The sequence below is a fragment of the Salmo salar genome, chromosome 14 (assembly GCF_965601325.2).
Source record: "Salmo salar chromosome 14, fSalSal1, whole genome shotgun sequence".
In the NCBI taxonomy this organism is placed as follows: Eukaryota; Metazoa; Chordata; class Actinopteri; order Salmoniformes; family Salmonidae; genus Salmo; species Salmo salar.
The window spans coordinates 26,945,336-26,959,024 of record NC_138304.1 but is presented as its reverse complement, the minus strand read 5'-3'; the positions used below and the strand labels follow the sequence as shown (position 1 = coordinate 26,959,024).

Sequence of the window (13,689 nt, the reverse complement as noted above, 5' to 3'; positions counted from 1 at the left end):
TGTTTGTTGAATATGCAATTCTTTTAAGATGCTAATTAGCTTTGAAAGGCAGGAGAACAATATTATCTTGTAAGAATGGCTCATGAGAAAAATGATGTGCCCCTGTTGCAAATCGCTTGGAAAAACCCCTCATAAATATTGGTGATAAATTAGTCATTTTCAACTCCGCCTGTCCCTTTAATCGTGAACCAGCGCCTGACACCCAATCAGGAGCAGCTAGAGTCCGACTCAACTTCCAGAGTGAGAGAGCAAGGGATGCTCATCATGAACTAAAGAGAGAGCAAGAGAAGGCAGGCACCAGTCCGCGTTCAGTGAGTCAGTTGCATGCAACGGATTCACACAGACACGCATTGATTGAACTTTCAGCTACGTCAAACATTGGTAAGTGATGTTTTATTTAGCTGTATATGTTCAAATAGCGCCCATGATATAGTCGTATTACAGTATTTAAAACCACACGCACTTTAAAGGGTTCCTTTTATTTGTATAGCTGTAGGATGATGTTCGATTTTGTGATAAATAGCTTGTAACTTCATCAAAGTTGCTTTTATTAGATAATTTAATGTAGAACGATCTCATGAATTCGTCTCATCAGCCTACAACTTCATTTAAAGGAACGAATCAATGTTTTCTAGAAAATACTAATACACTTCCCGAATTGCTGGATTTGTCATGTACCGGTAGCCTAGGCTGACTGCAATATGGTTGTGTGTGTAAAAAGCTGCATATTTTCATGTCCCCTGAATAGTATGTCATGATTCAATTAGAGGTCCTAAATTATAATTATAACTTAATTTAATTGACCCTGCTTAAAGTTTTACTGTTTGTTAATTTCAGAGTCTAGTGGCAGTCATGTCTTTAGCGGTAGTGTTGTTTGGCACTGTGGCTTAATAAGGTGTGTGTTCCCGTTTCAATGCGACATGTCAGAGGATTGAATCAAGGCTACCCTGTAAACAATCCTTGTTTTTGAGATAAAAATTGATTATGAAGACCATGTTGTTTGTTGAATGGTCATGGAAGGTCTCGTGATATAGTAGCCTACTGTAGGTTAATGTTGATATTGGCATTGTTATTGATAAAGCACTCATAGCCAACAGTGTACACTTTTTGTGTCTTATTAGAAATACTTGATGTGTGGGCCTATTGTTTTATTTATTGTTTAGGCACTGGCACTCTATTGCTGTGGAGTGTACTTGCACTCTAATGTGGATGTGGCGTGTACATGCACTCAAATGTGGATGTAGGTGCTACCCTAAATGCAAATCTACCCGTTAGTGCAGTGCTGAGGCAAGTCACCTGTATTTTACCATTCCCAGTCTGCTATGCCCATATGTGCAGAGCATGCCCCAGGAGTTTGTGAATGAGTAATTATGTCAAAAAAGAAAATACAGGCAAAACATTGCCATTTATTTTCCACAGCAACAAGTGTCTTCTATATAGCCCATGCATTTCAGGTGGTTGTCACCTTTACAAAAAAAGATTGCAGTTTGGAAACTGCAGTAAAAGTGCAGCAACTGCAGTCGACTGTGGTATTTTGGACCCAGTAAATGTAGAATAACTGCAGTGTACTGCAGTTGAACTGCAGTTACACTGCAAATTACTGCAGAAACCAACAGTGTTATTTTGGACACAGTATTTGCAGCATACTGCAGTTATACTTCACTCTGACTGCACATTTTTCATAAGGGCAAATAGCATTTTTAATGACTGAAAATGTAACCTTTTTCATTGTATTAATTCTGTGTTAAAGGAGAATGGAAACACTGGGCTTTAGAACACCATCTAACTGTAACTGTAAATCACCATATTGCCATTGTTGCTACCCAAAAATGGCTGAATCCCAAAATTGTCTGAAAGACCATGAAGTCTGCGTGCATTAATGAGCATTTTACAGCGGGTTGGTCAAAACAAGCTTGTGATTGGTTGAGACGCGTTCTAAGCCAAACTAAAAAACCTGTTTAGCATAGGTAAGCCTATGATGCAAAAATGGGAATCTTGTTTTCTGTTCCATCTGACGATACTGTGTTTCTGGCAACCTAACCAATAGAATGAACGGACATATTTTTTCAGCCAGTCGAAATCATGAATCAGAATCATTTTTATGTTCCATCTGACGTAACTGTGTTAGCCATATTTGGCTAGCTAGCAAGCAAGGGATAAGAGCATTGTCAGCCAGCATGGCAACGGAACATTTAGAACGAACGACTGGGTTGCGTCCATAGATATAGAACAAAAAGACTTCACAACTGGGTCGCGTCTTGGGCAAACTAATCAATAGAATGAACGGACAGGTAAAACAACATGAAATGCAGCTAGTTTTCTGTCTTACCAGCTTCAGTTTGAAGTGATTGCGTTAGCTGTGTAGGTGGCTAGCTCCTCTGAACAGTGTCCTGACAACAGAGCACATTTTCTATGCCAGGAAAAATCACACATCATGAATGTATCCAAAACATCTTAAACAAACGCAAATGCAGCTACTTTGCTGTTATTCTAGCTGCACTGTTTGACCTGACTGTGTTAGTCGTAGTTGGCTAGCTAGCAAGCAAGGAATAAGAGCATTGCCAGCCAGCATGGCAACGGAACATTTAGAATGAATGACTGGATTGCATCCATAGATATAGAACAAAAAGATGTCGTGTCTCTGGCAACCTAACCGACAGAATGAACGGCCAGCCGGCTTGGCTAGCAACCAAAGACGTGTCAGGACTAGGCCTATATTTTTGTTGAGGGATGAAATAGTTGCCTATGAATACATTTATCTAAATAACATGTTTTATTTAATTGGTAACCAGTTGTAGAAAAGCAATTGTACATTTAAAGTTGTGCGAAATGACTTTTTTAGCATGGCTGTGCTGATCTACAGTACTCGGCTTATGACCACAGCTAAAAAAGTTGTTTAGCACGCCCTCTCGTGTGCAATTGCTTTAGAATTTGCTTGTGTCAAACCATATATGAAAACATTATTCATATTTTGAAAGCTGAGAAACAGTCCTTTCGAAGGATATGACATAGAGTTGCACCACATCAATCAAATGGTAATCAGTCAAGTAAAAACACCTGTGAAAATGTGTATATTCGACGAAAATCAAAGCTTATTTCCCAAACTTCTTTCATTTACACAACTTCCTAATGAAGATAGAGACAAATTTAGAGCATGTTAAGTCCTTATTTTGTAAGGTTTTAAAATCTAAAATCAGAAAAGTAATACCTTTTACTGTGAATGGGTTACAGCCGTTTTAGTGAACGGTGGTATTTTTGTAGAATTCTATGGAATGTTCTGTCATCAGACACTTTCTTATCTGGATTGTATATTAACTACATATCTGCACCAAAACATATTACTAATGGCATCTAGTCTTACATATGATAAGGAAAAAAACATAGACAAGTAATATAATATTAATAAATCAATAACTTTATTGAAATAACTTTATTGAGAGGAATACATAATCTCATTCAAACCTGAAAACAAAGTGCAAGTTACATAAAAAATTGGAATGACAAAATATGATAAGAATAAGGCATATAATAACAATAATTGACGTTTTCTGTACATACATTACATTAGGCCTATAGCCTTATGCACAAAGAGTCCGAATGAGCACAAATTAAAATAATACATGGGAGGCTAAATGACCAGTGATAAACTGAGCTAAGAGTCGCTTTACTAGTGCCTATGTCTGCAGTGAGTCACATTTACTGGAGTAACACAATCTAAAACATTGGTCCCCTACGAGGCATAACTGCTTGGCCTTGCATTCTGGTGCAACACAAACATCCACGTCATATCCTATTTTCTATCCTTCCTGTAACAAAGCCAACAATTTCTAGAGTAATCCTACGGTACGTTGAATTTCACCTAGGCTCAACACTAGGCTGTGAGGGTGAGGGTGTGATTGTCCCTCAGCCCTGTCTGTAGCCTCAGCAGCATGTTATCCAGTCTCTCCAGCCCCTGTCTGTCCTTGACACCTTAGGGACAGCTTCTACTGACTTCCTGGTGCACAGGTGAGATGTCTATAGTGTCATCCTCCTCAGTCCACCAGTGTTCGACAGACAGAGGGAGAGAGTATTTTAAAAAGCATAGGCTGAATATACAGTATATAGGCCTAATAGTACATAACAATAATACACCATTGACAGTTACCAGGTAGACCAGGATAATTTAGGATAGTTACCAAACGGACTACCAGCCTGAGCTTTCAGAAATCATAGCTATAGCTAGGCAAAAGGATTAGGCTAGGCTACATTCATTCTTGCAATCAACACCCAGGTTTTTAGGAATCATAGATAAACAGATACCTAATGAGATATCTAGCTATGTAGCTCGTTATCTAGATAGCTTACTAATAATGATATGGGTATCATACATTTTACTGGTAAAATAGCAATCCTGCAGGAGCCCTCTCTTGTGGCTGGCTAGCTAGCTAGCTACTGTAGAATCAGACACCAGCCAGTTAATTTGAGCTCTTACCTCATACCAATGACAAAGGCTCTTCAAATTAACAATTAGATTTTTTTTTAAATGTATAGTTGTCAAAGGTGACATTAACATAAAAGGGCAAGACAAGATCTAGATCTAGCTAGCTACTGTACCTTGCCTTCTTTTGGCTGACAGATTCATTTTATCAATTGGAAAAAATAAAAACGAATACAGTTTCTTACCTTAATATTGTTGTCCTGATCTCAATTGCAAAGCTGACAAAGATGTGAGAACCCTTTCAGAGCCAGTGGAGGCAAGGCGCCTCCCGGTGGCAACATTCGCTTTCAGTCCCCAGCCAAAACTAACAATTTGCTCAACCCTGTCAATGACGCATTGGCATCAGCCGTTTCTATGGCAATTCAATTTGGCACTACCTATACCTCTAAAAAAAAATTGTTCAATATCAAAATCCCCCAAAATGTAGAGGTTTCTATGTTATATGCACATGTTTAGTATTAGTGGATGGAATACATATCTTTGCTTAGCTTTACTTCCTAAAGTGCTTCCATTCCTCTTTAAAGACCAATTAGCCTGTTCAAATTATTCAAATATTTTTGTGGTGTGTGCCCTATGCATGAGCAAGGAAAAGTATTTGTTGTAAATCATAACTGATTATTTCCACACCTTCTTGGGCAGATAATAGTGCATACTGCACCAAGAGAGGCAATGGGTGTAAAACAATTTCTCTGAATGTTAAAAGCCTGAAATACTGTTGGTTGATGATGATAATATTATCTTAGAAATGTCTGTTGTATGGATGTTATAAATATCCCCAAAATTCTGAGTATCTTCAGTATTCCCAGTACTCCCAGTACTCCCAGTTTCCCTCTACCCAACCAGGTCACTGTCACCTTTGGAACAAACTGCTTTCCACTGATTAGCCTACTCCAGTAGAAGAGGATTGATTATCCTGCTGTCTTAAAACTTGATTAAGAATGATGTGACCCTTCACTATAGGGAATTATGATTCATTTCTATGTCAACTATATGGGGTATTCCGATTGATTCTCATTTGGAAAATTCAAACAGCTTCTTTAATTGTGCCCTCGTGTGGTCACAGTGGAACAGTCACACAGGAATGGATGTTCTTAAATGGGTATATTGATTCACACTGACGTTTTACACTCTCATGTGTCTCTTAAACATTTGTTTCTTTACTGCATTCATCTACCATGCCTGAAAGTGTTATTGAGAGTGAGTGTGACTAGTACGTACCATCCACTGTATTCTCAGAAGACCTATTCTTTATTCATAACATATCAGAAGTTTTATTTTACCATGATGTAATCGTAGTGCACTCACATTTGACAAACAGATCATTATCAAATTGAATTATATGGGGTCTGTATGTAAATGTACCTAGAGTTTGTAAATAGTTTTGAATGTAAATGTGCTTGTGTGCTCTGTCACCTCATTTGACAATGGGCCATTGTCCCGTGTGTTTGTCAAGCTAGCGAGAGGGGTTGGATTGCATTGACTAGCACAGGTGTGTCATCGGTTACCTATATAGGTGTTTTTAGAGATCAGACTCCTGACATTTTGGATCACACCACAAATATTACTCTTCTTAGAGAACAATGCACTATATCTAAGCCATTGAATAGCATAGGCAGAGTACAATGAATTGCAGAACTGATATCCTCAAATTAACAATTAATTTTGGCAACCAATCGGTTCTCCTGTCTGGAGCATAAGTATTACATTGTCTTTTGAAGACAACTTATGCCCCTTTTCAAAAAATGTCTTGCACTATTTGACAGCAATGGCAATTATAGATTATAGAGGCAGCCTTTGCAGTCAGCAGGTCTATAACAAGGCCTAATGTTGTCATTCAATCTCTCTCTGTTTTTTAACGCTACTGTACCTGGAATAACAAGGAAAAATTGCCTAAATAACAATTTACATTCACATACTGCTATTAGCCCATACAAACGCATTGAATAACAGATAGTCCCCCCCCTCCCCAATCTGAATGAAGTTTGTTCTGAAGTGCGTGTCCTATATCAGAGAGATATAAGAAAGATCAGGAAACATTAGTATTTCTTTGTATTTATGTATTTATTAACCCCTTATTTCTTGGCATCTAAACAGTCTCCATATATACTTCCATACATTTTTTCAACTGGTACCGGGGGACCTTCAAACGAGTCTTGTGAGGCAAAACAACCGTCATGTACGTGGTCGTGAGAGTCTCATCTTTCCACAGATGGGTCATAATAGTTATGTAGGCCAAACCGCTCGGACGCTACAGACGATTATGTGAGAAGACTGATTTTCGGGATGTCTCACGGTCGGACAAACACCACTCTATCTTTATCACCTTTCCCCGCAGAAGCAGAAGTGTTGCAGTACATAGGCGTATGTGGTGGATTGAGACGCATCCAATGCAAAAAAAACTGATATCTCTAGTTTAAATTAGACCTTAAAAGGTTAATGGGCTGAAAAAAACTACTGTACAAACTACTGTACATTTAACACCCCAAAATGTAATAATCTGCAAAGATCAGTGAAGGCAAGGGAATGGATGTATTATTCTAATGACCTAGCAGGTATGAAAACAGACCCATTGATTTGTTGTTGTTGAGTGAGAAAGTTGCAACCTCTAGTACAAGTGTTATTTGTTATTTATCACAGGCTTTATCTTGTATCATTGGAGGATTGGCTGTAAATATGAGTTTGGGGTTTGAAAAAGAGAGAGCTCTTTCCCCCCACCCAGAGGCTAACACACCCTGGTGTGACACCCACACACAATCTCTTCTTTCCTTTAGGAATACTAGCTTTATTGGTTTGGTTAATTCTCAAGCTTTGTCAAGCTTAATTGAATTGATTTGAAAAGAGGGCATTGATGTACGGTAGGATAGCCAGTTATAAGCAGAATTGCTAATAGCACCAGTCGCTCTATTAACAAGTGTGGAAAATAATGAGAATATGTTGGTAGATATGAAACGCTACTTTTAACTTTTTCCTTTGTGCTGTATATGCTTTTACCCTTGTATCATTCAGCTGTATTTTGTAAGCTGACGCAATACTAGTAGAGCTATTTGTTTTCAGTATCTAATGATGTAATGCTCAAAGGTTGCTCTCCTATTGACCATATGATGATATAGGGCTCTCTATACCATTAACATCAAGCAGTTTATTGACCAAGCCTGTGGCGTAACTCAAGATCACCAGTGCTTCTTCCACATCTTGAACATGATGACACATGTTGACCTCTGAGGGTCATCCAGTGCTTGACCCTGCCCTCCTCCCACTGCACTGCTCTCTGCCAAGGGGATTTGTCTGAATGCTGCTCCCTCCTCTGACGTGTGGGTGTTTACTGTGTGGGAACATGGAACAGGGAGTGGAAGGTCAAACATTTTAGATGTGAAATATGAAATGAGGACAGTAGGAGAGGACAGTAGGAGTCAGTTGAACATGGACAGTGGTTTTGGCCATATAATTATAATTATGTTATACTGAACAAAAATAGAAATGCATCATGTAAAGTGGTTGGTCCCATGTTTCATGGGCTGAAATAAAATATCCCAGAAACTTTCCATATGCATATAAAGCTTACTTCTCTAAGTGATTGTGCACAAATGTGTTTACATCGCTGTTAGTAAGCATTTCTCCTTTGCCAAGATAATCCATCGACCTGACAGGTGTGGCATATCAAGAAGCTGACTAAACAGCATGATCATTACACAGGTGCACCTTGTGCTGGGGGCAATAAAAGACAACAAAAAAATGTGCAGTTCTGAAACACAGCACAATGCCACAGATGTCTCAAGTTTTGAGGGAGCGTGCAATTGGCAAGCTGACTGCAGGAATGTCCAACAGAGCTGTTTCCAGAGAATTGCATGTTCATTTGTCTACCGTAAGCCGCCTCCAACGTTGTTTTAGAGAATTTGTCAGTATGTCCAACCGGCCTAACCACGCCAGCCCAGGACCTCCACATCTGGCTTCTTCACCTGCGTGATCGTCTGAGACCAGTCAACCAGACAGCTGATGAAACTGTGGGTTTGCACAACCGAAGAATGTATATACAAACTGGGAAGATAATCAACGTGCCTGTCATCGTCACCAGGGTCTTGGCCTGTCTGCAGTTCGGCATCAACCGACTTCAGTGGGCAAATGCTCACCTTCGCTGGAGAAGTGTGCCGTTCACGGATGAATCAGTGTCATGATTCCTTTATGGTTCATTATCTGAGGTGCAAGAAGACCATAGAACAAGGCCAGGTATAGACTAATGACTGGACGAGCTGGTCAGATCCTGAACTGCATTATGGCTAAAAGGGGAGAGAAATTCAATCAATTCTGCCCTACAGCCACTGTCATATGTGGGATGTAGGCTAATGACTAATTGTCTTCTCTCTCTCTCTCTCTCTCTCTCTCTCTCTCTCTCTCTCTCTCTCTCTCACTCTCACTCTCACTCTCACTCATAAGGAGTAGCTCCATCAGACGCTGGAACATTTGCATTGTAATAGTGAGGCAGCCACATTCCAGTGCTTGGACACAGTGGTGGAGGGAAAGCTCTGACCTGAACACTCCTGCTAGGTCTTTGCACAAGCAGACCATAAAGCTGCCGTTCTCACGCTTTCGCCTCCTCCAAGGAGGAATCCCAAACAACCACCCACAATACACACACACTATGAGACACTGGGTTACACAGGCAGACCCATTGACGAAGACGCCATAAATGAAAGACACACACAGTTTAATGGGTTGTCATCTTCTTTAGTATCCAACACCTAAAGCAATGAACCAGGCATGGATCATTGAGGATCCAAAACAGCTTTGGGGGTTCTAAACAGCACAAACACACACACACACACACACACACACACACACACACACACACACACACACACACACACACACACACACACACACACACACGTATTAATCTGGGAAACTGTTCGCCGACATCTTTCAAGTTTGCGGAATTTATTTATACTCAAAATGCAATCACGTCAGAGGAGCTTCTGTAGGTATGGAACTGACATGCGTCCAGCCATTTGATGACAATTCTGGAAACAGGGCAATACAGGACAGATAGATAGGTACTGAATCAGATGTGGCACAACGTAACGTACATTGCCTCCAAATCACATTATGCCCCTCTTCCGGTTACGTAATTAAGAGGTCCCATCTGGTATGAGCACGCCAGCGACGCTCCCTGACAGTAATTGTGTTGGTGCACATGTCAGTCCCATTCAGGGGACTCAACATCTATTATCTCTTCCTGTTAAGATTAGTGCACAAATGTTGCTGGGGAGATTATAGCTGGAGTGGAGGGGGGGACTGGGACCCTTGTAATTGAGAGGAGAGGAGAGGGAGAGGAGAGGAGAGGAGAGGAGAGGAGAGGAGAGGAGAGGAGAGGAGAGGAGAGGAGAGGAGAGGAGAGGAGAGGAGAGGAGAGGAGAGGAGAGGAGAGGAGAGGAGAGGAGAGGAGAGGAGAGATAGGGATTACCATTCATGTTGTGTGACAGTCTTTTCTACTCAAAGAATTGGCACTATAATGGTTGTACAAGCTCAAATCAGACTGGTCAATGCAAATGTAGTGTGTATGTTTTCAAGTCATTGTTTTGTAAGATCATACAGAGGAGAGGTCTGTCTTTACTGAATAAGATATGTCAGATTATCATTCATCATTTGATTTCACACATTTTTTTGTTTTCAATGGTACAAAACAAAGAAAGAACAGATGTTACATGAAATTAGATCTTTATCACCTAGAGCAGACAAGTCAAAGAGTGTCGCAAACAGAGCCAAGCAAGGTGATAAATACTATGGCATCTGAAGTCTATAGTCCCCCCCCCCTAAACAGACAGATCAATAGGTATCGACGGCCCATTGGTCCCTGGGGAATGACAGTCAACTGTTTGGCTGCCTATCGCTCTGGGTGGTGGCAACCTGATAGCAGGCCCCCTCCTAACATCCACCACTTAAATACAATTTACCTTCCAGACTTGCCCTTTTTGGGGAGAGAGTTGAAAACTGTAGTATAGATACAGAAAAAACATGCACTGGGGTACTTGTAGTGTTCTTCTAAATGCAAAATGTTGAGTTTATTATTTTATATCAGCCTCTGCTGCTTTAATATACGAAACGCATACATTTTTGTAATACAGTACATGGAACCATATTAAAACGGTACCAAAGTTAAAGTCAACAGGTGATAGTTCCACCTCCATGCTTTATTCATTAGAAGTCTGCAGACAGCGTGTATGTGTCTGTGACACAGGCAGGCATTAGGTGCCTTTATGAGGCTGCTCTGCCCTGTTGTTGTAGCAGGTCTTGTACCTGTCGACCGCCTTCTCCCTCTCCCTCCTCACACAGAAGCAGCCCAGGGCTGACATTCTCCTTTCTTCACCTCTAATTGCTCCTGTGGGACTCATCAGGCCCGCTGAGGCTAAGGCTGAGGCTGTCCGCAGGGAGGCCCCCACTACTCTTCAACACCCTAAAGACGTCCTTATGCTTCCCAGCCGAAACAGTTTGGAAGAGTTTGTGCATATATTATGATGACATTTTGTGAAGTTTTTGTTTGTTTTGGACTTCGGTAAGGTTTTTTTTTCGGTTGTTCGGGCACACAAAAATGTTTCTTAAGGCAAGCCGAAGTTGGTAACCCGAAGTCTACCCCGCTTCGTCAGTGATTGGTCAACAGTAGGGATTCTTCAGTAAAGTCTTTGTTGTCATTCAATGAGAGGCGACTCGTTTTCATGCACATTTAGTCATTTAGAAATACTGCACCAAACATCCTCGACAAAAACATCAAAATTAATGACAGATTTATTGAGTTATCTTAGATTAATTATTTTGAGGATGTGACTATTTTGAGGATGTGTATACTAACTACGGTGTATCAAAATGGACAAACAGTACAATTGCTGATTTTCTTTAGCGTTTTTTTCAGCGAAGGTCTTTTAAGACAGAATGAGAGCACTCATTCGGTTCGGCTAGCCACTAGCCGAACTGTAGCATAATGACGCCTTAAAGTACAGCCCTCCTCCCCTTTAAATTCCTCTGCCATGAAATGCAAGACTTTAAAGGCAGCAGAGTGAGAGAATGAGTGTCGTGTCACCCGAAGGTCATGCTAGATGGTCTAGTAAATTGGTTTGTGTTGTAATGTCATAAGATGGCTTGTTGTCCAAAATGGAAGATAGATTTTAGTATTATGGATTTAATAAAAATCTACATGCTAATGTACAGTATATAGGCTGTATTTGGATCGTTATTGTATGTATCAAATTCAAATTCAGAGTACAGAATGATTATTCAGCTTAATGTTTCATTATTTAGCAGCCATTGGATGGTTTCAATGTGTTATTTTAATGTCCAGAGGTAGGCTCCAGTGAGTCTTAACCACTGCCTTGTTCGTTCGTCTCTAGGGCTGTGGCGGTCACGAAGTTTCGTCAGCCAGTGATTGTCAAGCAAATAACTGTCGGTCTCACAGTAATTTACCATTAATTAACATAAACACAATTAGCATCTCCTGGCTTCCACACACAGCCTACAAGCTACTGATGAAGACCTTTGGAACATCTACATTTTAAAAAGTCTAATAAATCCATGTAATATAGCCTACACCTTCACAATAAATCCATCATTTATTTTAGACAGGTCTAAAGAAACATGATATGAAGAAAATGTAGTGTATTTCAGAAGAACAGAATAGCATACTCTGAGTTGTCTTTATGTTAGGTCCTGGTGTGGCTATGCTAAATGGCTGTGGGCTACACTAGTTCATTTAGCAGACAAGATTTGCTTGGAATTCCGTGGCATTATTTTATAGTATGAAGAATACAATTGAACAAAGCTCAATAAACTATAAATAGCTGTGTTATTCTGTGTTGAGCGGTTAACAAAGAAATAGGTACTAACTTTAGTTGTTTTACAAACATTGGGCTATATGTTTTGATTATTAATACATTTTAGGCCTGCATGATGCGACTCTAATGATGATTTGAAAAAAGGAGCTTGAAAGGCATGCGCTCTGCTTTGTTTTTTTTGCGCAGGCTGTACACACATCCTTAATCTCTCATTCACAATTTGACAAGCACTTGATAATTCCTCGAATTTCATCCCCTTTGTGGCTGTAATGGACCCCCAAAAAATCCATGCAGCGCACTCCGAAACACTCGGGTTTTTCTCACAGTCTACAAGTGAGGACAGACACATCGGGGACGCAACTGCGCACATCCTTATCCAATTCCGTGTGCATATTGAAGATATTGGAAGAACTGTCCACATTTACTTTTCGTCAGCCAACAAGATGAGTAGGCCTAAGGAACAACAAAAGCACTAGCCTATGTCAATCTACTATCACCTGTAGTATTTGATTTAAAAAAAATATATTTAACCTTTATTTAGTGAGGCAAGTCAGTTAAGAACAAATTCTTATTTACAATGACAGCCTATAGTACAAAGGTCAACCTATTCTATTCTGTGCGAGAAATATTTCAAATATAGTCTGGGACAGTTGTGGGATGCACTAGATCCCAAATTAATACAACCACAATCGTAAAAAAAATATATATATATATATATATGTTTTACACAATTTGGCTGACACAACAGATCAGAATTAAAAATGTTGATAAACTACTAGGCTTTTTATTCACATTCTAAGCGCAGCAATGCGCACACAGCAGTAGGCTATAAGCGGGAATGTTCCGTTAGCGGGAAAACACCATTATCAAAAGTGATTATGCATGTAATGCTTTTTTATGGGGCATTTTTATGGTGAAAATGATCTTCCCCAAACTTGAAACTCACACGCTGCTTATGTATGCTAGTTAGGCTCTAAACCCCTGGTAAAGCAGATTAATGTGCTTAATTTTAAGAAGTTATTTGGCCACTTTAGTTGTGATACACACCTTATCAAAACATATAGGCCTATGGGCTAGGCTACATGAGGTGTGCGACTATGATTAGAGAAAGTCGTAAAAAAAGGCTGTTTCTTATGCTGGGCATCATTTACAAGTGATAATATATAATATATATTAATAATAATATATAAGTGATAGGCTAATATTGTCACCCATCAGACTATTCTTGATTTAATCTTGTCTTTACATATACTAAATCAAATATTTGTGAAATTTGTTTTGATTTAGAATGGACCTGTCTCAAAACAGGGGTAGCGGGAAAAATACATATATGCACTTAAATAGCGAATGGAGGACGCTTTTCCCATGATTCATTTTTATGCCAGCCAGGTAGGC

General features: G+C 39.8%; 1 protein-coding gene across 1 annotated transcript in view; it reads left to right on the top strand.

Annotated features, from left to right (window-relative positions):
• The first annotated feature begins 232 nt into the window (after positions 1 to 232).
• LOC106569244 (cadherin-6) overlaps positions 233 to 13,689 on the top strand; it is a 35,721-nt gene continuing 22,264 nt past the window's right edge. Inside the window, exon 1 of the mRNA XM_014140425.3 lies at positions 233 to 381. The gene's annotated coding sequence lies outside the window, so the exon portion shown is untranslated. The remainder of the gene's footprint in view (positions 382 to 13,689) is intronic.